This window comes from Lissotriton vulgaris, chromosome 6, assembly GCF_964263255.1.
Source record: "Lissotriton vulgaris chromosome 6, aLisVul1.2, whole genome shotgun sequence".
In the NCBI taxonomy this organism is placed as follows: Eukaryota; Metazoa; Chordata; class Amphibia; order Caudata; family Salamandridae; genus Lissotriton; species Lissotriton vulgaris.
In genome coordinates this window covers 491,718,172-491,744,093 of record NC_141694.1, presented here as the reverse complement: position 1 = coordinate 491,744,093, position 25,922 = coordinate 491,718,172, and the positions used below count along the sequence as shown (strand labels likewise).

Genomic DNA, 25,922 nt, shown 5'->3' with positions numbered 1-25,922 from the left:
TGTACTCACCAACGCCAATCCATTCAGATCCCGAATAAACCTGTGGATGAGATACATAGACGACGTTGTCTGTATCTGGTCAGGATCCGAGGATGATATCAACAACTTTTTCATCTGGCTTAATGATAGATCCCCTGACATAAAATTCACAATCAAATTTGATAAGAAATCTATCGATTTTTTGGACCTAACAATTTTTGTGGAGAATGAGACCCTTCAAACTAACCTTTTTAGGAAACCCACGGAGAGGAATTCCCTCCTTTTGTACTCCAGCCACCACCCTAGGGGCCTTCGTGATAACCTCCCCTTCGGCCAGTTTTTGCGGATTCGCCGCAACTGCAGCAGAAAGGAGGATTACATGGATCAATCCTCAATACTGATGGGCAGATTACTTGACCGTGGATACCCCAGGCGCTTGGTAAAGAAAGCCATGAAGAGAGCATGGTTCAACCCCAGAGAGACTTTACTAGAACCAGGAGACAAACAGAATAAGAATGAGGATCGCATGATCTGTGTAACAACTTTTTCCACAAAGAGTAACAGGATAAAAAAAACTGTCAACAAATATTGGAATCTGATATCCGAGGATCTTAATATCAGTTGCCCGCCCCTTCATGCATTTAAAAAGGCAAGGAATATCCGAGACCATGTGGTGCGCTCTTTTCTCCCTAGCCCAGCCACACCATCGATCACAACCATGTGGAATCTGCCGCCAATTGTGGGACATTTTCGATGTGGGTCTTGCAAAGCCTGCCCTTCGACAATTCAGACTAAGATATTCACCCACAAACAACATCAAGTACTACTCAAGTCACACACCAATTGTAACTCCACAAATGTGGTATATTGCATAATATGCCCTTGTGACCAGATATATGTGGGGCAGACACAACAACGTGCGAAAGTTCGCTTTCTGCAACATTGCAGCTGTGTGAGATGCAAGGTCGTAGGTGCCCCGTTGGTTGAACACTGTAATACAAACAATCACCTCCCTGAAAGCCTGAAGTAGACAATTCTGGAACAGGTCCGACTGGGCCCAAGGGGTGGTAACATCGAACCCGTCCTCAATGTAAGGGAGATAAAATGGATTTGTTTCTTTGATTCAGTAACCAGGGGTTTGAATGAATCTGAAAGTAGCTTTGCGCAAATGGCCACCTTGTGAATTAGTTTCCTATTTTCACACTCTTGGGTGTCTATACTATACTAATCTGTAATATATCTTACTGATTCTTCTCTGCATTCCAGTCTGAGTGTTTCCCTTTGACCCAAAGGCGTTTGACTACCATGTTTGGTTGGTCCGCGCCTTTGTAGTACATGTTATGCAGACCATTGAATCATGTAGTGTTTTGAGGACACAGTTGTAAAATGACCCATAGGCGTTTGACTACCGTGTTTGGTTGGTCCACGCCTTTGTAGTGCGACTATGCATATCGATGGCCATACCGGGGTACTATATAATGTTTGCCTTCTGGACGTATTTGCTAAATAACTGAGTGTTTCTTCCACATTCCATGTATCCCAATGACCAGATTCAGGGACTTATTAATGTTGACCTATAGTACGTATTTGAAAATATTTATTTGATGACCTTTTGTTTTTGGAGTAATGTGCGTTTGACCGCCATGTGTGGCAGGTCCATGCCTTCAGACACTTGTACTTTTATATAAATAACACCGTCATTTTTTCATAATACAAATACGATCTGCAATTCATACTTGTACCATCAACAGCGCCCCCCCCTTTTTGGTAATACAGATATAATCTGCAACTAATCTCCCCCCCCCCCTTTTATAACAAAACCTCCGGTGTCAGTATTTCCTCCCCAAGGTTGCATACCCTGTAACCTAGCAACACGTCTGAGTCTTTCTTCTAGGAGGTTTCTTAATCGAGCTTGGTTACCAAGGTAACCATTCCCGGTTCCAGGCTGACACGCGCTGACGCTGGCTCCGTTTCTGACCGACCACGGGTGAGTCCTTAGGTAGGAGCCGCGTGTAAACCTCAGAGTTTAATCGCCCTTTGTACCCCTAATCTCTGGAATTCCGTTTTTCCAGACGGCGGTCGGTTGTGCTCGATCCACTTTTGGGACACACTAGTTACGAAGCTTTCAACTACTGTGAAGGAGACGTGCCGTGACTGCTCCTTCTGTGTGATTGTTGTACAATCGCCCACGGGTGAGTTTCTGGCACTCTGGCAATGCGTGTGAGACATCTTTTATGACCACCCTGCGCCCTTCTGATACTTCGTTTTTCAATAGGTGTTTTCAAGATGAACGCCCGTGTTTGAGAAATACGGACATAATTCACATATCCTGCCTTGGCATCAAGACCAGGTGATATACACCCTATTATTACTAAGGTTACTGTTTCAATGTTACCCTACCTCAGCCCATTAGCGGGCTAGTGCTTTTTGGTGTTCGGTGCTACGGTACCACTTTTTTCAGACACCACGTTTAATAACTGGGACTGGACCCCTCCTAAATACGCCCAGCAGGGCGGTTGCCCTGTCTATCTACTTTGTCGGTTTACCCAACCATGTAGTGTTCCGTCCTCAGTTTCATCCAACCTCCTTTTAAATTCTTTCTAATTTCCTTTGAAATTTTAATGCCTTGTTTCTACTGGCCTTCGGGCCCTTTGTAATCCAATTATGTCGGGACTCTTCTGAGACCGTTTCAAGTAATTAGCGTATTTTTCCTTTTCTACACCTAGGACACAGCCCCACTCCTTCCTTCACCCCCCCAACGTCCTGATGAAGACCCGCGAGTAAGGATCCATTATCCTACACCTTTGGGTCGAAACGTAGACCACCATCTACTTACACGAACTCCTTAACCCAAGATTGATAATAATAATCATCACGGGAGTTTCTGTTTCATGTGATATGTTCTGCTTAACATGTGTTTTTTCTTGATCTTCAACATATGGATCAATGATAATGATGTTTTCAGTTGTGGATTGGTGCTTAATGATTTTTGATTAGTGATGTTAACTAATTGAAACACACCCCTTCCCTTGCACTCCTTCCCCCTTCCTTTGTGGGCGCACTTGAATTTTATATACTATACTAGCAATTGCAAAATCAATATATGGTTTTTGGTGCAGTGATAATAAAAACACTGTTCACCATCATTTTTGTGTTGTTTCTATTCAAATAATTAAGTGAAATTTCAAGTATTTGTTGTGTGTTTGGTCAGGGACCCCTTCATATATCTCGAGGAGGATGACATGCCAGTACTGATATCTGTTTGTTTTGCCAGCAGATAAATAAATTTAGTTTTCCTGACACAATGAGCATTACCAAGTGTGATGCCAGCTCTCATAAAATGGGTGTCAACTCCCACTGATAACAGGAAAGGAGAGGGGTATCAATTTCTAACAAGCAGCGGATTGGGTGTATGAGCACACTGTGTTTCTGTGTAATTATATTTTAAGTTTATACAAATGAAGGGTTTTAACAGAGCTGACTAAACATTTTGCATATAGTGGTCTTTGCAAGACCACATTCAAATGGAATAGGTAGGTATTTCTTTCAATAGAGCAAAGGTATACCTTATTTGGTGTAATGAACGAAGGGCATTTTCTAAGCAATAGCAATGCTACAACAGAGACCAATGAACATGTGAGCAGCATTTGTATTGCACTTACTTATAATAGACAAATATGAAAATGTTTAATGACTAAGTACGGCAACTCACTCCAGATAAATGCAATGTAGTACATGGTACACTGTCGGAATCTGTTTAAATTCAGCATATCAAATTGTACTTCTGCAATCAGAGGTCCTTTGGTAAAGTAGTTTGTTCAAATGCATACAATAAAATAGAAGCTGAAAATGGCCCAAGGGACTTTTCTGCTGCATGAATTCTCAACTATAAAAAGTGTAGAAGCAGCCTTTAAACCTAACAAGGACAGCGTACATAATATTTGAGAACAACGTGTTTTTTTCTAAGTATCATTTAACAAAACGCTGAAAAGCACCTGTTGTTGTCATAAAAATCGAAGCACGCAAACAAATGAATGTAAAGATCAGGAGACCTAGATTATGTGCAACAATCTCCAGGGCCACTGGAAATATGCAGCAGGGGAAGGTTAAATTATGCAGCAGGGTTGAGTGACTTATGCAGAATGAAGAGCCAAATTATGCTGCATTAAGCAGTCAATTTTGTGATCGTAGTACTTCATTACTTTGTCATTTTTAAGCTTGTTAACACTGTCTGGACATTATTTGTACCCCATTAGGACCAGCTTAACACCAAAATATAGCAATAAGCTACAGAAAGGAGTCCAGTCAACTTTTGTAAAGGGCATTCCACTCCACAGCAACAGGTGTCACTGCGTTTTTACTAACTTTTGAACCATTTGTGCTAGAAACAAAATTTTCTTTTATTAAAATCTGCAGATGATGGATTATATGGCAACTTCGACAAATCTACAATTGTGTAAAAATCGCTGCACAATTGCATAATTCCAGTGGCCCTGAATATAAAGAACTTTTATACATAGAGATCTACAATAAGACAAAACGTGCTCTGTGAAATAAAGTGATCACACAGTAAAAGACGGTGCAGTGATAAAAACAATAACATAATCAAATTACCAACAAAACCAAAGGAATTTTGAAAGGCCTTAACCACAACCAATGAAAATTGCTGGGCGTATTCAAAGCCCACAGAGTGAATGTAGCATGTCTCGAAGACAGTGCATGTACGCTGTCAGGGCTCAAACTAAAAGTGGCTCACTGTAGTGTCCTGGACTCCACACCAGCTTGTGCTGCTGTGTATGTCTCAAGATGCATTGTTTGGAATTTTAGTGTGGCTTCAGGATCCTAAGAGTGATGGTTGAACCAGCACTTCATTGGAGATCATGCGGTCAGCTGTCGATGTTCCCAGCTGCCCGTGGTTGATTTCAATTATGAATAAATCCTATTTGACAACTACTACTGTGTCACAGTGTGTACGTTACCACATCTTTTGTGTGGCGACAAGTAAACCCACCCCTAAAGAACCTACGCGTACCTGCCAGTAAATCTTTTAGTGCCACTTTGCCTCATCACTGCTCCTACTGTGCCGTCCACCACCGACTCTATGACCGAGGCAGTTGCAGCAGTCCCACACACAGGAACTATTGCAGGTGAAGCGTGTATTGGCCCATATGATGTCTGAGACGTTTAGAGGCAGGATCTCATACAGGCATTCCAGATGCTGCATTTTAATATCATGCTGCTGTACTACCACTCACTTTTTTGCCTTTGCTGTGACAGCTGCCCAACTGTTCATCCAATCTATCCCATATAGTGGCAATGGAACATTTTATCATTGGGTCAGTTCAGTTCAATAATACACCTTTGAAACGAAACTAGCATGTTTTCCTGCACACTGCTGCCAACCGTAATTTACTTCTTCAGCTTCTCCTAGTCTCCAGATGTTGCAGTTTTGAACTTGTAAACACATGCTGTATCAGCGTGTTGCAAGGTATGGAAGACTGCATGGTTTTGAGCTTGGTGCAGGCAATGTTTGTTTTAATATCAGGAAAATCAACATTAAAAACAAACCCAACATATCATAAAACAGGCCCACAAACAGCCATAAAATGGCTCATACACTTATATGTCAGCCCAGGCATCGAGCATTGCCTGATTGTCCAATAGGCCAGTTCTACCTGGCCAACACATATTTCACCCTACAGGGAAAAATAAGACTAGGGCTTTTTCAATACTTAGAAAAGATTACAGATACAGAAGACAGTGAAGACAACAACAACCAACGTACATATAACACAAAAAGAAAGGGAAAAAATGAAGACTATAAAGGCATTGGTTATGTGTCCAAAGTACTAAACAAAATGAGACATGCTCCATGTGGCATTCTGTAAAACACTATAACTTCGTCTTGAGACAGTATTCTATACAATCTTCATGCACTTGTGTGGATGTTTAGTGCAGGAAAGAGAGTGAATCATCAGGAAGAAGAGATGAAGGAAGAACATGTCTAGTGGATAAACCGATCGAAAAAAAAGCAGGTCAGCTGGTGGACCCAAATCTAATAGACAGTGATCCAAGAGTTCCTACTGGATCCACCTTTGAAATGTATTTGGCATTCCAATCAACCTAGCACCCAGCACGAAGCAGTAAATGTAGCTGTAAAATCAAAACAGGTACAGCTTGAAGAGCAACAGAGCAAACTACCCTTACACATGAATGTAGAATTTAGGAAAACAGCATTGAATATCCCCAACCACAGAAAGGTTATGGCACGGGTAACATCATTACAAGGTTTTCTCTTGCAAAACAGCAGCCATATCATAAACAAAGAAAATGCAAGCATCAGACACACAGTAAGTAAAAATTTCACACAATTACATTGTAAGCTTAATTTAATACAAAAAGGTCCAACATAGGAAACACTGTGACACGCTTTGCAAACACAAAGAAAAAAACATAATAAATGCAGACGCAATATAGGCTTCCATTACAGCGAAATACGCAGTGTGAACGATTGTCCATTGCCCTGCATTAGTTGCCATTCTTTCAAAATGTGTTTGAATATTTCAGGAATGAAAGCCCAGCCACATTAGGGCAAAGAGAATACAACATTTTTAAACACTTGAAAATGGTCGTAATAAGAGAGAGTACTCTATAGGTGATGGCACTGAAGTTAACAGATGTGTACAAGGAAAGAAAATTCCCCACAAAGGTGATTTTAGTTACAGGTCTTAACATCAAGACAGTTGTGTTCCAACTAGCAACATTATTTACGAAGCTAAATTGCCTTGTTTACGCATTCTCTACTTCAAACAAATAGGTTTCTCTGGAGTATATTTCAGAACCAACATTTTTACAAACCCAACCTTTTAACATCAGAGATCTAAGAGTTCTGTGGGTCGCAGAAATCAAAATACCTGGCAAAAACTTAGATGCAGTTTAAGTTCTTGCAGGCGACATCTGCATGTCTTCCTCTCTTCTCAAGACAAGATGAGCGACAGCAGTATGGGACTGGATAAAACAAGGAATACTTTCTGTGGTATAGAGTACAACTCGTCACAAATGTGCCTTTACAATTTTCACACTAGACAACATCCAACACAGGAAAGCAGCAGTCAGGCCACTAGGACTTCCCTTTCCAACCATATTCATCCGATACCATGAGCGCACTAACTGGCTGCAGGAATGCTTGTGCTTGGGAGTGCAGTGTCATAGCAAGTGCATTGCAGGGATGCTGTGGCAAGAACACCATATTCTGAAAGTAACGCAACTCATGAACATATCAGTTGTGGCATCCATATCGTAATACATTAATATCAAGAGGAGAAACCAAAACGATATAACAAACAGCAACGCCTCAAGGATTTCAACAGTTGTGGGAAAACATCTGATATTTAGCAATAAAATGACACGAAATCAAGACTGATGTAAACTGTTACTATAGTGTTCCGAACTTGATAGTAACTTGAGGAGATAACCAGGGCACGAGTCCTAAAAACAGTAGTGGAAGGACTAACCAAGTTAGGCAGTATGCAAGTGACATCATGGCATGTGACAACGATGACTTCACAGGAAGTGACATCACAAGAAGTAACATCAGATCTTTAGACCTCACACATATGTTTAGTAGGTTTATCATGAGTACATTTGAGTGCATTACACTATTTTACAAATGCGATTTTGTGTCAGGATTGTGCCAAAAAAGTTACGCAACCCTGATGCGAAATCTAGGCCTCAACTTATAAATGTTGTTTTTTTAAACACTTCCACAAAGAAATTGGCAACATGGAGAAACCTGGGAGCAAATATATTCTGCTTAATTGGTTGCAAAGTCTGATTTTAAAATATCTTATGGGGTTAAAGCACTTGCTGCAGAGATCTTTGTGTGCCAACTTCATCTCAGGGAATAATAATAATGGTAAGATAACTCTGCATGTTAATACACTTGGTGAAGAGTTCTGTGTTTATGTAACACACAGATGACAGATTTGTAGTTTATGTAAATAGATAAGTTAGTTACTGCTTTTATCACAGAGAACCTTTTGTTACTTGTAGTTCTTAAATTGTAATCCTTCTAATAAGCACCCGGCTGTGAAGTACATTTGGCTCCTACAACGTGTAACCTTCACTTTCTTATCTAGCATATCCTACACATTGATTTATACACATATGATTTACAATGTTTAATGTACAAGTATGATGTAAAACGCTCTGACAGCCTGCATTGGCATGAGAATTGCTGTAGTGCTATAAAAGAAATATAACAAAATAGTGCTATTTAAATCGTTGTTAGTGTAAATACTGGGATAGACCAACACATCTGACATTCTTACAGTGTATGTATATCTGTTATATACAAGACTAAACAAAGTCAAAAGCATGCCTCTTTAAGCACCTGTGAAGTGACAACAGGCTGTGCGCCTTTGTTTCCCCTCCATTGCCTTTCCTTGTGAAGCACCCCATAGCTCCCAGCCAGGATACTCTAACAAAAGGAGGCCTGATGGCCCCTTAACCTCGGCCTTTGTTATGGACACAGATGGAATCTGATTAGCCCCTTCCCCTCCTGCACGTTGCTGCTCCGAACAAAGGCAGACAATGTGCCGGCGCTGCTGAAAGTGTCTTGGTGACTGGAAATTACACTGGACAAGTTTAGCATATTTCTGTGGGGCCCAACCTCTTAGCAGGGTAGAGGGCGTCCAACCTGTGAAAAGAGTGGGTAGAGGCCGTCTACCCGTATATACCCCAGACTTCTGCCGGGAGAAAACGTTTCATACCTTTAGAAATATCTGCATTTAATACTCTTCGGTGCTGAAAGTGCAGTAAATAACCTATTATTCAGAAGGGCGTTTGTTTGGAGGAGAAGGTACTTTGCAACTAATTCTATAGGCTTTGGAACGAACCGGGTTCGAAAACTGGCCTCGGCTCAACATCCTGTTATTCTGAATAAATCGCTTAATCTCTCTGTGCCTAAAAAATGTCTAACCTTTGCTTTCTTGTAAAGCGATGTAATGTCATCAGGGCCAAGATTGCTTTGTATATGTAACTTCAAAAGGACAGGGCACATTTCTAGAATCAAGACTACCACTTGCCTGTGGCCACTGGCCGCTGACAAAGAAGGTCAACACACAATTAGGAAAATGCAGCATGAACGGGCTTCCAAGAAATACTGAGCTAATGGAAGGGGCGTTGTTTACAATTCTTCAACGAAGACAACGGATAGTCGATTTGAGAATCAGCCTAATATAAGCACTGTGTGCGTTTCTCGCAGACTGGAGAGTCAGCTCCGATAATAATGGAGCAAAAAAGATTCCTACATGGACTCCAAAGTACCGCCCGCGTCCGTGCGTGATGTGGCGCTCTTCAAGCAGCAACAAGAGGCCCGCTACCATTGTGTGTGCTGCTGCTGCTGCAGGGCAATCGTGAATGGGAAAAATGGAAATGAATATTTCAAAAGTAAAAATAATGTACCAGAAAAGGACACACTCGCTTAGCATCACTGCCACTGAACGAAACAACTTTAATAACCGATGAGCACACACGAAAGGCTGTCACTCTCTCATTTCGTGGGAAGCCAACGACTGGAGGTGGGCTGTGTTACGTGCAGCATGCTATGGTGCGTGTAAACAAAATGTGAATGGCAATTTATCTGACCAGTGGATGAAGAATGCTGAGTGAAAGCCACTCTGCATACGTACTTTGCATATTATTTGCACAAAAAAAAAAAGGAAAACGGTGAGACATCTAAAGGTAACTGCAAAGCCAAGCCTAATCGTCAAGTGGTTTATATAGTATCAGGGCCGGTTCTAGGATTATGGGGACCCTGGGCAGAAAGCGAATTTGCGAGGCCCCTCTTATTTGCACAGACGTTACACCTTCAGGGCTGCCTTTATCTCAGTATATGCCCCTGCTCCTCTAGCTGCAGCCCCTCCCTCTCCTTAAGTGCCTCTTAACAGCTCAAAAGGGCTGGAGGTTTGAGGGTTGGTAAGCTGCAGAAAGTGTTAATACTGCCAGGGAGCTAAACAGGGGGACAATATCCATCCCGCTGTGCCACCGCGCTTGTGTGTGTGTGTGTGTGGGAGGGGGGGGGGAGGGGTGGGGGGGTGGAGGCCTAGTCCCTACCCCTCACCCCCCTCAGGTTCGCTTCGCTACAACAAAGCAATGAGGCCACGGGAAGGGGGCCCCTAGAGTGGAGCACTTGCAAGGTCGTCACACCTTTAAGGCCATAACCTGGCTGTGTCGCGTTGGTACGGGTCCCCGAGTTGAAGGGCTGACTACGGGGCCCTGGGCAGCTTCCACACTGCCCATGCCCAGTGCCGACCATGTATAGTACATGAAGCAACCATTTTACAATAAGAGGTCCTTTTGTTAACAATGGGTGGCGCTGTTTATAAGGAAGTGACAGATAAGATGGTGCTGCAGAATCTTAATTCTATTAACACGTGACCAATAAACATGCATCAACATGCCATACAATTTCAAAATGTTGCAGAAATCGCTTTATAAAGAGTTAGGAGACGGCTACTTCAGTTTCTCAAGGTAGGACTACTGATCGACCTTGCACACGGGTAGAAGGAACCAGGGTCGGATTGGAATTACATTTCGGCTCGGGCACCCCTTAAAAAAAGTGGCCCACATCCGCGGAGTTCACCCTTTTATAAAACAGCAGTTGGCTAGTCTTATTGGCCTAATTTTTAGGGAATGTTTGATAGACTACATATTTTAAAGCTCAGAGCCATACACATTGGTGAAAGCTAGAAGCACTACCTTTTGGCTGGTAGAGTGAGGGGAAATAAAATTGCCGAAACGCCACAACTCCTGATGCAGACTCTTAAAACTGGGCAAACAGAAGATTCTTTTTTTATTGTAGTGTTAGAGTAAAATTAGCCAGAGGGCAGTGATTATATGAGCACCAGTCATATTAAAAAAGATCAAATGAATGTTTGTTTTAGGCCATAAGCAATTAAGAATCACAGCATGGCTCGGACTGGTACCCATTTCCAAATTCAGCAGCGCTGACCCTTACATTACATCCTCTTAATTTTTCTCACTGAAAGATGCCTCACAGCGAAGCTTATCCAAACTTACACCTGTCTGTCTACCAAGACCTGAAAGACTTTGGCACTAAGGTGCCAACAACAGGACCCCAGCGGTGCCCCTTCACTTACCCTTCAACCTCCCCAGCCAAGTATAGCCTCAGGGCGATGACATAGCAGGGGGGGGTTAAGTAAAGTATAAAGCTGCTGCTGCTCCAGGGAGCTGAGGTGATAATGGCCCACCGGCCGGCCGCATAACCTGCGCTAAGCAAGGCGCCTCAGCAGGGAAGGCTCTAGGCATGTGCAAACTGTGCACCTGCACAGGGCCACCAAACCCCAGGGGCCACCACGCCAATATATATCCTTAATATATTAACCCTCTGAGGATGGATACATATGTGCGTAGTGGCCCCTGGCAGGGATTTGGCGGCCTCCGGCTCTGTTCTACTTCTAAACACCCTGACCCCCTCCCCTCTTTACTGGCCTGCGCGCTCCACCCCGCCCGGACCCCCTCTTCCGGGCCCCCTACCTATGCTCCTTGCCCAGGGCCACCATGAGCCTAGAGCCGGCCCTGGCCTCAGTCTAACAATACAGCAGGGAAGTGAGCTTCTGTCCCGGCCCCACGGGGGCCAAGCTTAGGTGCCGAGAATACTGACAAAGCGACATTGATGCAAACTACCCCCTAGGATGCTTGCTCCACGTTACAATGGCTGGGCTGGGAAGAGGCAGTAAGGATTGAGCTAACAAAAAAGCGGCCCACAGGTGACCCCTAGGCACCGGCCCATTGGCCGATGCCCGACTGCCCGCCTTCCCAATCCGATGCTGGAAGGAACGTGTACAGGAAGTTAACATGCATGCCTTATTAAATAGGCAAATGTTTGCCTTCCAAATTCAATTCCTGTAACTAGGACTGGTAATGGCGTGATCAGTAGAGCAAAACTGCAATTGGCCCCAAAGCAATCAAAGAAATGAGCCCCACCCTCTGCTCTGGCAATAAGACAACTAGAACTGGAGAGCATGGCCCCCTCACGCCCCTGGAACTTGCTGTCACTGCACCTGCTGCACTACCGTTGGGTACGTCCTGGAGGACAAGTTCTCATTTCTCATCATCTAATTGCTGTGTTTGTACTGATAATCTAAGGGTAATAACTATAGAATAACAATAACATAACACGATGTTATACTGCAACGTTTCGAACACATACCTACCACATAGGTAACACATTTTGTACTTTAGAACCATAGGAACAGTTCCGACATTGCGATCACAATTTGCGTCCCACATATATGCTCGAGTGCACTGGGTACAGACACATACAACACACAGAGAGATTGTCCTACTTACGTTAGCAGACCGGAAGGTGTGTATTCTCATCTCATTTCTAAGCAGCTTTTATGCACCTTCAGACAACACACGCCTTACTCTCAAGTCGGACACGGTAGCTTCAAGCATAGGTTTCCCAACTGACTGGAGCACAGTGCAGATCTGAGCTCCTGCAGCAGCCTGCTGTTTGTTGAACAGCCCATATTCGGTCATCCTCCTGACGACAAGCAACGCGCACTCAACTGTGAGCCTGCCCTGCCAGTGGCAGCGGATTCTTGGGCTCTGCTAACCAAGTCAACTAAAGAGCAGGACTCAGGAGTGCATTTCCAGCCAGGCAGTCAGAGTTACACGACAGACTTTCAGACACAAGGATTGTGTGGAACAGAAGGAGACAAAAAGGGTCACATCATTGCTTCCCATCTGACTTCATATTTGAGGACTGCCACTGGAGATTATTTCAATTCCAAAATACCAGGTCTTTAAATGGGATGAAAAAAGTGTGTGTGGTGGGTGGTGGTCTCTAAAAGTGCCATGGCCTAAGACGTGTAATTAGGAACGTGACCTATGCAAAGAAAGGCGCCGCTTGAAACACATAGAGGTAGATTTTCAAACATTTTACGCTGGTTTTAACCAGCACAAACTATTTAAAAAAAAAAATGTACTTTCCAGTGAAAAACTGCGCTGGAAGGTACCCTAAAAATAGTGCAAAGCGTGGCATTACTTAGCGTCAAGGGGCCTTACATGGGTGGTACATGGGTGTTCACATGCAACATGCCTTTTGAAGCAAAACCCTATCTACAAACAATTGTAGACAGGGTTTAGAGCCAAAAGTTAACGCTACTTCATTAGGAGGTGCTAATAGTAGAAATGTTTTAATTTCTCTTTTCTTTTCCGACTTTGCATATGTGCTGCACTGTGCAGCACACATACAAAGTAGGTAACACTTTGGAACTTGTCTAGGCATGGTCTTCTGTACAGGAAGGGTACCCTTCCTGTTCAAATCCTATGCTTGACCCACACACACACCCTAGCGCGCTAGGGTGTGTGCGTAGTGCTCAACAGTTGAAATCAACACTGGCGCTAGAGAGAAGGGGAGGAAAGAGCCATATCTCTGAAGATATGGTGCTCTCCTGCTCTCTCCAGGTCACACAACGCAGCGCAGCCTCTTTGGGTGCTACGCTGCGTTGCGTGTATTTTTGAAAACCATGGCGCACCACCCAACCAATATTTTGGTGCCTACAATTTCAGAGATGCGCCTAAAATGAGCCAGATCTATTGGCTTTGCCAATGTTCATTAGCAGTATCAGATACATGAGTAACAACAATTTTGTTGTGAATAATTAATATTGAAAATGTTTATAGTCTAAAAATATGAGACTGTGATTTAAACATTGTAAGATCTGTTAAAGTGTTAATGTCTTGATCACTCACATTCTTTCCATTATACAACCCTCCCACCCCACCCCCTCAATCTCTCACTGTTTTAAATATTTATGCCCTTTTTCGCCCCATCCTTCTGAAATCCTCCATTTGCATATCTCTCACCTCATTTCTTCCTTTAGTGCTCTCTTTCACTCATTCCTGTATGTACTTTCTTCACTTCACCAGCACCACACACATCACACCCACTCACTGGCTGTGTTTCATCCTTCTGAAATCCTCCATCTGCATATCTCACACCGCATCTCTTCCTTCTTTAGGACTCTCTTTTCACTCATTCCTGCATTTACTTTATTAACTTCACCATCACCACACACAACACACCCACTCACTAGCTGTGTTTCTTTTATTTCAGCCCAGTCAGTATTGTAAGAGTTGTGTTCCTTTTCACCAGGGCTCAAGTCGGGGTACCATGCGGGTGGACAGAGTCCCCCCACTTATTTTACTGCGTTTTTACGGGGTGGACGCCGCACCCCCTGCCCAAAAGCTGGGCTTCACTCTTTGTCCTCTCTGGGGCGAGATCGGAGCTCACATTACGCTGCTCACGTGCTGGCGTCTCTGATGCATTCGCATCTTAAGGGGTGAGCGAGGGGAGGCAATTAATCTGATTGTGTAAGCCACCTTTCGTGACGTCACTGTCTGTCGTGACGTCACTTCCGGTGACAGCGTCCCCCCACTTCTTTTTTTAGGACTTGTGCCCTGCTTTTCACACACTTTCGCATAGAATCAGAAGTAGATCTGCCAAACATGACTACTGCTCCGTGAGCTCTGCAGTAAGGACAAAGATTAGACAAGCATCTTTTGCGAACATCTTTCTGACCTACTGACATGCACTGTGAGAAACTATTGTGACCCTTTATATAAACCCCCACCCGAAAAAAACAAAGTGAACTCACACAGACGTCTAGAGGGGACCATGTGTTCCAGGGGCGGCTTCTCCACTAGGGTGGAGGAGCTTCGTCCCACTGCTTTCTCGCAGTGCAAAAAGCAGAAACATAAAATGGTAATAACTTCCAGTTATTACCATTTTATGTATAGCTGTGGACAGGCGGGTGGTGTGACCACTCCTGAGGGCGCAATGACTGTTTGGTCAGCTCTCTGGGGTTGCCCAAACCAGTCATGCACACTCTGCCATTTCTCCATGCAGCCTCGTAAGCCCTTGGCCGGGCAGTGTCCCCAACTAGCACAATGCTTACTGGAGACGCCTCTGGACTACCCCGGAGATAAGGCACTACGCAGAGGGGTTCCTTGCCATAATAAAAGCTGACATCTTCCACAAAATAGTGTGGTTAAAAAATCTTAGAGCGGCTTTAGGGGACCTCGGACTCTCTAAACTATGGGGCAATCCATCTGGAGAACCCTTTCCAAGTAAAAATACAATCAAAAGTGTATATTGGGATTGGATAGATGGTAAACTTTGGAGTAGAACGAGATCAGATACAATGGCGGGGCGCTTCCTAGAAATCAAACTGTGTCCCATACTGGAACTATATTGTGACAGTATTACAAACCCAGAGGATAGGAAGCTTTTCTTCCAGTTGAGATCAGGTGCCCTCCCTCTGAGATCATTGACGGGTAGGTGGAGGAGTGTAACTACCTCGTCCTGCCCGGTTTGTGGTGCAATTAAGGAAAGCACAGGTCACTTTTTATTCGTGTGCAAAGCTTATGCCACCCCGAGAAGAGTTTGGCTAACTCCTGTCTGCAGAAACCTAGGGACATCCAGGGGTGTTGAGGCACTACAAATCATTTGTACCACCACTGATATGCCTATCGTTTTAGGAACAGCAAAGTATCTGGGGTGGGCTTGGTCTATTAGATGGAGGACAATCTCTTCCAATGTAACATAATTAGGGTATCGAGGGATATTTGTGCAAATGTGCAAATGTATACTAAATAACTTCTTTTATTGCTCATGTATGTACAAATGTTTTAAATAGTCTTTATAAACAAGGAACATTTTATTATTATGTATTTTAAATGTATGTTTGTGCTTTTATGAGTATATTCCTCGAATAAAGCCTTGAAATCACAATGCTGCCTTTGCCGCATTGTCATTGGCTTAGGAGAGAGGAGGGAGGCTGCCTACTTCCTGCTCCTGCCGGAGTCAGGAGAGCAGGAGCAGGAGTCGAGAAAACTTGGGACTCAGCTGGCGAACAGGTACGTTTCCTATTTATTTATTTATTTATTTAAAAGAGTTGTATATAGCGCTTGCTAGACCCGAAGGTATCAGAGCGCTTTACATGAGAATCAACAATGTAACAGAAAAAGTGAAACAATTACACAATACATCAAAAAAAATAGGCAATACAATTAGGAGAGGAGAGAAAGTAGAGAGAAGAGTAAACAGAAAAACATTGGAGTCATGATATGATGGTACAACCGCTCTTTCCAGAGTGTTCCTAGTCAAATTGGGGCTCCTAAAATTTATAATAATGCAATCACCTTGTAAGTTCTTATTTAGGGGGCTAATCCAGCTTACTCTTAGGGTTAAGAGTATCAATTATATTACCACCCCTCCTTCCCCGCGCGACCCCCTGCACCCCCACCTGCGATTAATGCCAGCAGCTACTGATGTGTTCCTATAAAAAGTAAACACTCCTAGGGAAAGCTAGAGTATGTAGACAGTGAAATGCCCACAGGATCTACACAGCTGACATAGATTATGCTAAAGTTTTTTACAGTCTTCGTTCAGAAATGGGTCAGTGGACATAAATAAAGAGCCCAATAGGAACCTGTTTCAAGGTCAGATTTAAATTGCTGACAGGCCTGAGACCCAGAGGGAACCACCCCACTAAAAGCCATGCTAAATACTTTTCAATGATTTTCATTTCCTTTGGTGATTAGTGTGGTACAGCAACGTCACTCCCTTTAGTTACTATGGTTTATTAACAGTAGATGGGTATTGCAATGTACAATAGATGCCACAAGTAGCCACGTGTGTGTGTTTGAACATGATTTCAACTTTTATTGCTCAAGGATTTGCAGGTGTGAGTACATGCAAGCACTCTATTTATTTACATTTTATATAGCGCTAACATGGCCCAAGGGCAGTCAAATGCTTTACAGGAGGGATACTTAGAACATTTGTCAAGTACATACATATGCACTTGTCTCTTTTACGGGGCATTCAGCATTTAGCCAGCTTTGAGATGGCGCCCAACTTTGGATCTCTTTACTCATTCACATTAAATCAAGCCCAAACATGGCCTTATGTAAGGAATAATTACATTGCTTGAGTGTTTTCTGTCTTCTCTTTCATGGGCTCTGATACTTTCTAAAGGCACATACATCATTTCTGTTTATGTATTCATGCTGCAAGTGACTTTTTGATCTGTCCAGCGGTTTTAATTTTCTTTTACTGTGGGTGTGATTCTACTTTTATTATTGTCGATTTCAATAATGTTGTACAATGATTGTGGCTCATTTCAACTGTTTGAGGTAAGCTTGGTTAAACCGGCACTGCTTGTGTTGGACACATAATTACCATATGTTAGACTTGACATCCTTACCATGACTTCCCCTGACTTTTTGCCCCTAACTCCTACATTTTTGACAGTGTGATGGATTTTGCTTTTGCTGGCTTAGATGCATTGGGCACTTTGCCACTGCTGACCAGTGTCAAAGTGCAAGTGCTTCCTGTGAAAATTGTTGCTATGATTGGTTATCCATGTTTCACATTGTTTGATTTACTGGTAGGTCCCTAGTAAAGTGCACTGAGTGTGCCAGGGCCTTTATATCAAAGGCTACTAGTGGGCCTGCAGCACCAGTTGTGCCATCCACATGAGTAGCTCTGTAAATGTATCTCAGACTCACCACTGTAGTGTCTGCACACGCAGCTGTAAACTGCCATGTTGACCTGGCAAGTGCACCCACTTGGCAGGCCATTAACTTTCATTTTCCTCACATGTAAGGCACCCTCAGATAGGCCCACAGTACTCCCATGGGCAGGGAGCAGTGCACGTGAAAGGTGGGACATGTGCTGGTGTCTTTTACATGTCCTGATAGTGAAATACTGCCAATTTCGTTTTTCACTATTTAAAGGCTATCTATACCATAACTAGTGGCTTTGTAACATCTTACAAGCATAACTTTCCATTGGGACAAGATAAAGAAATGGAGTTTAGGGTCTCCAAACCCCGAATTTAATAACTTATCTTTTTAGGGCGATGGTTTTTAAATTGTGTGTTTGAAAATGCCACTTTTAGTAAGTAGCTCAGAACATAAAACCTACAAGGGATTTAGTTCATTCACTGAGTAAAATAAGTTCGGTGGCATAAGTCAATGTAGTTAGTTCTAAGGAATCTAACTAATTAATATTCCTATAATATCAGCTATTTATAGAAAACAATCAATGTTAACAGGAAAAACAAGAACACACGGGCAAGTGAACAGGTCTGAAAAAGTTTTTATATAAAGAAATTAATCTAAAAGTAAATTCATGGGGAATCAGAAACAAAAGTTGGGCACAGTGAAGTTATGAATGAATGTACGCAGAGGTCAACAAATCAATACATAACAAATCATCAACTCCTTTCTTCGGAGAAGGTTAACCAAGTCAAACGATGAACAAAGGTGTACTCTTGAAGCAAGATTTAGAGCTTAAGGAGATGATGAAAAGGTTGACGTTTCGGTCTCCAATGCTGTTGTCTATGAGACCATCATCAGGACTAATATTATGCAAAAGGTTGCCCCTTGACAATATGGCAGGCAATGGTACGCAGTGCGTTCCTGATGATTTACTTTTCCGAAGCGCTGCCCGCACTTTTATAAATCAAAGATTGGTGATACTTTGAGTTCGACTTATTACTTCATCGAGTATCCCTCTTATGCCTTGAGATTAATTATCCTCTGCAGATACACTTGCGGTATCCGACTCGCCCATTAACATGTTTGGCTGTACCATTGCCAGCCATATTGTCAATTTGCCATTTTGCTTTCAAAAGGGTGCCAATTCCAGTTCCTGGGCCCTGAGAATTGTGTGGTTGGTGCTGCAAAGCAAGAAAAGCAACTCTGATGCCGCCAGCAATGCCGCCAGTGATGCCGCAATCTGAACCGAGGCTAGGGGCATGTGAAGTGCGCGACACACTGCCCCGCCTGCACTGTAACTCCGACACCCATCAGTGCCTGCAGTTATCGGACCTCCCGACACCAGTGCTTGCACCGACGCCGTCACCACCAGCACCTGGTTCCTGCTATCTTGGAGTCGATAAGTGACAAGTGTGACTTCACAAATTCTTTAATGTCGCATCACCTCACCCGAACCTCACCGCCAACGCCACCCAGCTTCCCTGTCGTGGACGCAACGCCTCACCTCCTTACAGACTCGACGTCTTGTCTCCCCGATGGCAACCAGGTACTGGCCTTGCCACGGCACCGAAGCCTCACCTCCACAACGCCATGCATCGTCTACTGACTTTGCTTCAAGGTACTGTTCTTTGGGGTCACATTTTTTACCTCAGTGTCTGATGTCACCCACCTTGGGGTGGGAGCAGTACTTTGGATTTATGCTTGTCACGACGTCGTAATAGCCCCAAGTGGAGCTATTTTGTTTCTACAAGTTCTGTTTTTGAAATAACTGTTTTAAAAGTATATCTAGATACCTATATGTTGGATTTTTATCGTTATGGTCTTCTTTGGTTTAGATAAAGATACTTTATTTGTCTTTACTAGTGCGGTTTTTGTTTGCCTATAGGGGCAGTATTTGTTGTTTTCAGTTTTTGAAAAATGGCAAGTTATATGATTCAGCAGCTCATCTTCGACGTGAGTACTTTGTGGCGACGTGATATATGCTTTTATGGTTTTACCTGTTTCTGATTCATCTGGACTATGGTTTATCTTCCCTGGTTCCCACTATAACGCGTCCGCCCCTGAACGGGTTGTGGGCAGCTTGTTGCGTATTCGCCTTTCAGTATTTCACATCCACATTGCTGCCTGTATCTTTTTCTATTGCTCACTTTTTCGTGGCCGCCCATTTGGGATGTAGGCGGCTTGCTGTGTATTGCTCTTCATTAAGTACTCTGCCAATAAAAACCAAACCAGTGTAGTGTCCATTTGTGGTGTTTTCACTGTGTTACTGTTTGTTTGTGTACAAATATGTTACACATTGCCTTTAGGATAAGCCTGTCTGCTCGTGTCAAGCTAACGAGGGTGTAACACCCTTACCCTGACTAGAAGGAAGGGTCCCTTCTTAGACAAAGATGCATAGCTCTGACATTTAGAGATCCCTTTTTCTAACACCAAACAATACAATAGTCACCAATATTATGCATATATGCCATCTGGCCCACACAAAATAAACATTAATGTACTATTTTGCTTTCAAGAAATTGTAGGAGGCATTAATAAGTGCTAGGTTTAGGGTAGTCGTTAATGCTATGATTAGAGATCGGATAAGAGTATGTTTTAAAACAAGAGAGTAATTATCGTTAGGATCATGGATGTCATTTAGGGGTTGCCAAGGATCGCACCTGGGTGCAGACGCTCCCAGTCCAAATATTTACACAGATGAAAACACACTCTCTCCCTTTCTCCACCCCTATCCATTTAGAAGGTCTTTGAGAATGTTGGTTGTTTTACAAAATATTGTGTTTTCTGCAACTTAGTATCCCTAACCATCCACACCCCTCTCCTGCTCCACTGCCCCATAAGTCCCCCGCATGTCTTGCTTGGCATAGTAATGTATTTTACCTGGATATGCCAGTGTGATTGTGGTAAAATCTGAAGGTTCACCCATAGATCTTTCTGAGCAAGATAGCCCTTGAACAAACATTCAGGCCAATACAAGAGCTCATTCCCATGTTCAACGCATTTCAAAACACTCGCTTGGTGCATTAGTTATAGCAAAATGTCATTCGTAGTCCCTAAGTAGTGTTCATATTTCATGGAAGAAGGTCTACCTGTAAGCATCCCCACCATGTAGAGGCCCTTCTCCTTCAGTGAAGGGAGGCCCTACTTGTGACCAGTTGTGGCTTTCGCTAAGCCACAGATTTCAGTACTGTCCAGTAACCAAAGCATACCAGAACGGAGCAGAGAGTGTAGAGTAAATAAGAAGGATGGATGTGGTGAGGACAGGGGCTGTGAGACACCAGACCAGTCACCACAGAGGGAAGCAAAAGTGTGGAAGGGGGGCGTAGTGAACAAAGGCTATCACAATGGCTGGGAGGATGGCTAACCCCTAAAAAACCCTCAAACCTCTGTTTCAAAAGATTGTAGTCAGACTCACGTTACACTTAATCAAGTTAGGCTCACACAACAATTAACAATTATTATGGAGAAGGGCAAGTAACAAAAAGTCACATGTTTTAAAGATAATTCAGAGATATCAAACATTCAATCAGGGGCCCTTGTGGGGCCTTCTGAAGCAGCAGTCCTTCATATGCTCTAACTTAGTTAACAAGCTAACACAACTGTGACCTTTCCACTGTTACTTTGCTGCCCTACTTTTGCCATAGGTCCTCCCAAAGGTGCTAGAACACTTTCCAATAAAAGATAGATCCTTATATAAGGTCCAAAAATAAAAATGTATCCAATCCTTAAGTACGTTTGTTACATAAAGTTGCCACAAAAAGCACTTTCCAGTAAAACATAGATCGATTACAAAAGGTCAAAAAGTATTACATCCGCTGATTACAAGGGGTTGTTACATAAGGTCCAAAGTTATGAATTAGCAGGTAATAACAAAAGACACAGAATTATAAATTGTTTGAGGGCATACTATAAACTGCGGAAGTGAATAGGATGTCAACTGATAAAGTAACTAAAATCTACAGAAATGGATGTAGTACAGTTAATCTCAGGGCAATTGTCCGAGACTAACCCATAGAGGTGAGAGATCATGTTCCCACTGGAGAGGTTAGCAGAGATGTTATCAACAAAAAAAGCTTTGAAACAGAAGGGCTTTCAGCTTCATTAAAGAGATCGCCAGCTGGAGGTCCTGCATAGGTTTGGAGGTGGGGAGTTGCATATCTAGATACGTTTCCCGAGAAGGATTGTGACAAGACTTGTTCCTTTTTAAAAGTTGGAGGTTCTAGCAGAAGTCCATTGCATTTTGCAATGGTCTGTACTCTCCAGATAGCTTAAGTTTTTCCGTTAGGTAAAGAAGAGTAGATTTCTGTAGGACATTATGGTTAATACAGGCCATCTTGTATATGGTCCTAACTCCAATGGGCAGCCAAAAAAGAATGGGGTGAGATGGGTCTTGGGAAGGCCAGTCAAAAGAAAATTACAATAGTCTATTTTGGAGAGTACCAGTGATTGAACAAGAGATTTCAGATCTTGGTTTGAAAAGTAGCAGCCGATTTCCCAGAGAAGACGCAGTTGAAATAGTGGTTTCTTGACATGGTCCTAATTTGAAATTTAAGTTGAGAATTTTTTCTAGGATGACTCCTTGGAATCTGGCACTGTCAACTATGGTGTGTTTGCTGTTAAGGATGTTGAGTGTGTCCATCTAGAATTACACCAGAAGTGGTGATTTCGACGAAATGAGGAGGAAATCAGTTTTGAAAGAGCTCAGTTTTAAATTGTGAGAAGTCATCCAGTCTTGAACAGAGTTTACAGTGATGGTGAGGTGTGAGATGACATTTGGAGAGGAAACCTTTAAATAAAGTTTGATGTCATTAGCATATTGATGATAGAAGGAAAGATCCCTGCCTTTCGTAGTAGGACTCCTAGAGGCTTGATAGGTTGATAAAGATTGGCGCAAGGATAGAGCCCTGAGAGACTTCTTGATCAATAGCCATCTGTGTTGAGAAACAATCATCAATTTTTATTCTATGTGACCTATCCTTGAGGAATGATTAAAACCACTTAAGGACCACACCCACATTATCAATGGCCATTCAATATTTAAGTATTTTCAAGAGCATAAGGTGGTGTCAAAGGCTGCTGATGAGTTGAAAAGAATTTACGAGGCATGAATTCTCATAGTCGAGGAAACAGAGCATTATAAACCACTTGTAGCAATGTGGTTTCTGTACTGCAGCCTTGATTGAAGCTGGATGGTATTCATCTAGGAGATTGTTGCCTTTGACGAGTTAGGTGAGTTGCTCCACTACTCATCACTTGATGATTTTTGCAAGGAAAGGTAGGTTGGAGATGGGGGGGGGAAATTGCTGAGGTACTTCGCATCTGCAGATGGTTTTTAAGGAATAGGGAGACTTGTCCAGTCTCGAGGGAGTCAGGTAATATTCCTTTGCTGAGAGAGAGTTTCACCAATTTGATCCAGTAGGGGAGCATGTGTGAATAAAGGTCTTTGGCAATGTTATCCAGGATAGAGTCCACAAAGTGGTTTAAATTATTTGTCTTCATAATGATTCTAATTGCATTTTCTTCCCTAATTATGTCAAATAGTTGCCAAGTACTCTTGGATTTGCACACTGTGGTAGGGGTGAGGCAGTCACCTTGGCAAAGAAGTGATTCTACTTTGGAGTCACAGAATAGTACAAACTATCCCGCTTTCATAGATGGGTCATCACATTTAATGGATGTGAACATGGAGAGGCTAATGGTGGTTTTGACCATATCAAAGGGCTGTTTAGGTTGGTTCTTGGCTGAGTTAAGGAGGGATTTGAAGTGATTTGATTTCTCACAGAAGATGTCTCTTTTGTATAGTGATCTTGTGTTTTGTAGACAAGTATGGCTGGTGGTGGAGGGTGACTGTCTCAATTTATTCTCCAGTATACTTTTCTTTCCTCATATAAGGCCTTGTTGGCCCTCTGAGCTGAGAGTTTGGGTTTTTTATTTTTGCTTTGGAGCACAGCTACCTCATCAAGCAGACTGAGAGATGGACAAAACAATGAGCTATTGTGTCATTGACATCTGTGATGGGGCTCATGCGTGGTAGTTTCTTCTGTGTGGTGTTGTTGTTTGCTGATGTTGAGGTAGTAAAACCAGATATTTGCTCTTTTTGTTTGGCCTATGGTCATGGAATGAGAGAGTCACAAAAAGAAAGGAATATGGAAGTAAGGGGACTAGTTTACCAGTATGGGTACTTTCCCCAGGAGCAAGTCGTCTTTGGCGATCAATATGTTGAGTATGGAACCTTTCAGGTGTATTTGTTTTAGGTTGTGTTGGGTAAGATCATTTCCAGAAAGGAAGGAAGTGAACTGGTTAACTGTAGAGTTTTCTGTGCTGCCCCTGTGAATATTAATGTCTAGAAGAAATATCACTTTGTCGCTTTGCATTGATTGGCCATTTGCGTGATCCATGTATTCTTTGATAAAACTGTGTGGGTGATAAATGACATTTAGTCTGAAAGGGGAGTTGTGTTGCATGCATAGGTAGGTGCTGGAATGTGAACAAGGAGTGGTTCAGTATCTTCGTCCACTTAAAGGAGTCTCTGAAGATGGCTGTAATGCCTCTGCCGACTCTACCTGCACAGTTGTTTCTGATGATGGGGTAATTTGTAGGAAGCAGACCATCCAATAAGTTATGGGATGTGCCATTGAACCAGGTCTCTGTGGGGATTAAAAGATCAAGGTTGTAGTGTGTGATAATGTCTGATATTTTCAGTTTGTGCCTCATTGTTGATCTACAATTATGAATTATGTATCATAAATCTGAGGAGAATAATTTAGAGTGAGCGGTATCAAGAGTTCTTACGACTGAGGTTCCTGTTTGCCAATGCCTGATTTGAGCAGGGCTGTTGTTTGGACCAAGTCAATAACATGGTCAATATTCTGTGATGGTTTGAGTTGTTTGGTGTAGTGGGGGTTGAGGAAGGAAAGAGGGCTGAGCATACTGCAGTGCTGTAACTTGCAAGTGAGCTGAGAATATCAGCCCAGGAGAGATTAGAAAAGAATATTTGGGGGAAAGGTTGATGACTGATCCTTCATACAGAGTGCCCTCAGGTGGGGGAGTAGAGAGTTAAAGAGAGCAAACAGCTTAGAGCTTAGGTAGGATACAGTTACATCAAGCCGGGTGACATTTGAGTTGAGGAGATCTAGTTTGTGTTCAAGAATGCACAGAGTTATGGAGTGTGAGCTATTATGGTGTTCATTTAGAGCATTTTTCATAGTATGGTGATTGTCATAGTCAATGATTGAGAGTTGAGGACCATTTAAGACCAGTCTTGCATGATGAGATGTTGATCCTGTGTTTGCAGCTGGGGACTTGTACAACCAGTTGGTGTTTTAGGACTGGTTCAAGTCATTTATGGGCAAGGTGGTGTTGTGAAAGTTGTACTGAATACAGAACATTGGCTGGGAGTTGTCATTGAAGTGTGTCGGTATAGGCAAGGTGTGAGGGGAGTGTAGTTTGTTGGGTGGACTGTCAGTGTAAGGGAAAAGGTCTCCCTGTAAGGATGGTCGGGGCAGTGAAGAGAGAAGGGCTGTGTATGAGAGAATGGTTGATTGGGGTCAGGACAGGTGCTATGGTTGTACTTCAGTTTTATGTTGGGAAAAAAACGAGTGGTAACAGAGGGATTGTGGTCCAAGTAGTTGTTGGGGATGTGTAAATAGTAGGGGCTGACCAGCGTTAGGTGAGACTGTTCATTTAAGTGTGTGGTTAGGGTGAATGGTGAATATGGTTTTCTGGTATATACAATATATGTTAAGTGTTCTTGTGTAGAAGATTGAGGTGGAAAAGGGTGAAAGATGGTGTGAGAGGCTAACAGGTCATGAGGAGATGTGTATTGGGAGAGGTGAGGTTGGTTGGGCATATGTGTAGGCGTCAATAAGGTGTGAGGGGAGTTGAATTCTACCAGAGGGTTCCCATTGTGTTGGGAGAATGCTAGGTGAATGTGAAGTTGATCTTGATGTAGGTTGTTGTGAGAAGATGGATTGGTCTGTGTGTGATTTGTGTGGGTGGAAATCTCTGAGATGTCACATGATGGTACATGGGGGAGTAGGATATCTGTGCTAATTAGTTGAGATACTCTGCTGGGTGGGAGCACCCTGTTGGGTATGGTAGGGGATGAGAGGCATATATGGGACTGGAGGAGCACCCTGTTGGGGGTCAGACTTAAAGTCCTCGTGGGAAGTTATTCTAGGGTATGTGTTGATCGAGTTATGCGTGTGGGGTCAGGCAACGTGTCAAGAGGAGAGGCAGAAGGGACTCATGATAGGGCATTGAATAGGACTGGGCATACTTGGTCAAATAAAAAAAAAGGCTTGTAATTATTATTTCCTCAAATGTTGTGGCAAGTTATGTTA

The 25,922-nt window shown here is 42.9% G+C and overlaps 1 protein-coding gene across 15 annotated transcripts in view; it reads right to left on the bottom strand.

Annotated features, from left to right (window-relative positions):
- RIMS1 (regulating synaptic membrane exocytosis 1) overlaps positions 1 to 25,922 on the bottom strand; it is a 1,970,833-nt gene that overhangs the window by 163,501 nt on the left and 1,781,410 nt on the right. The window contains exon 1 of one of the 15 annotated variants that reach the window (XM_086926496.1): positions 12,355 to 12,523. The exons of 13 other annotated variants lie outside the window; for them this stretch is intronic. The gene's annotated coding sequence lies outside the window, so the exon portion shown is untranslated. Of the gene's footprint in view, positions 1 to 12,354; positions 12,524 to 25,922 lie in introns of those variants that run through there. One more of the 15 variants, XM_086926495.1, reaches the window with a different exon arrangement.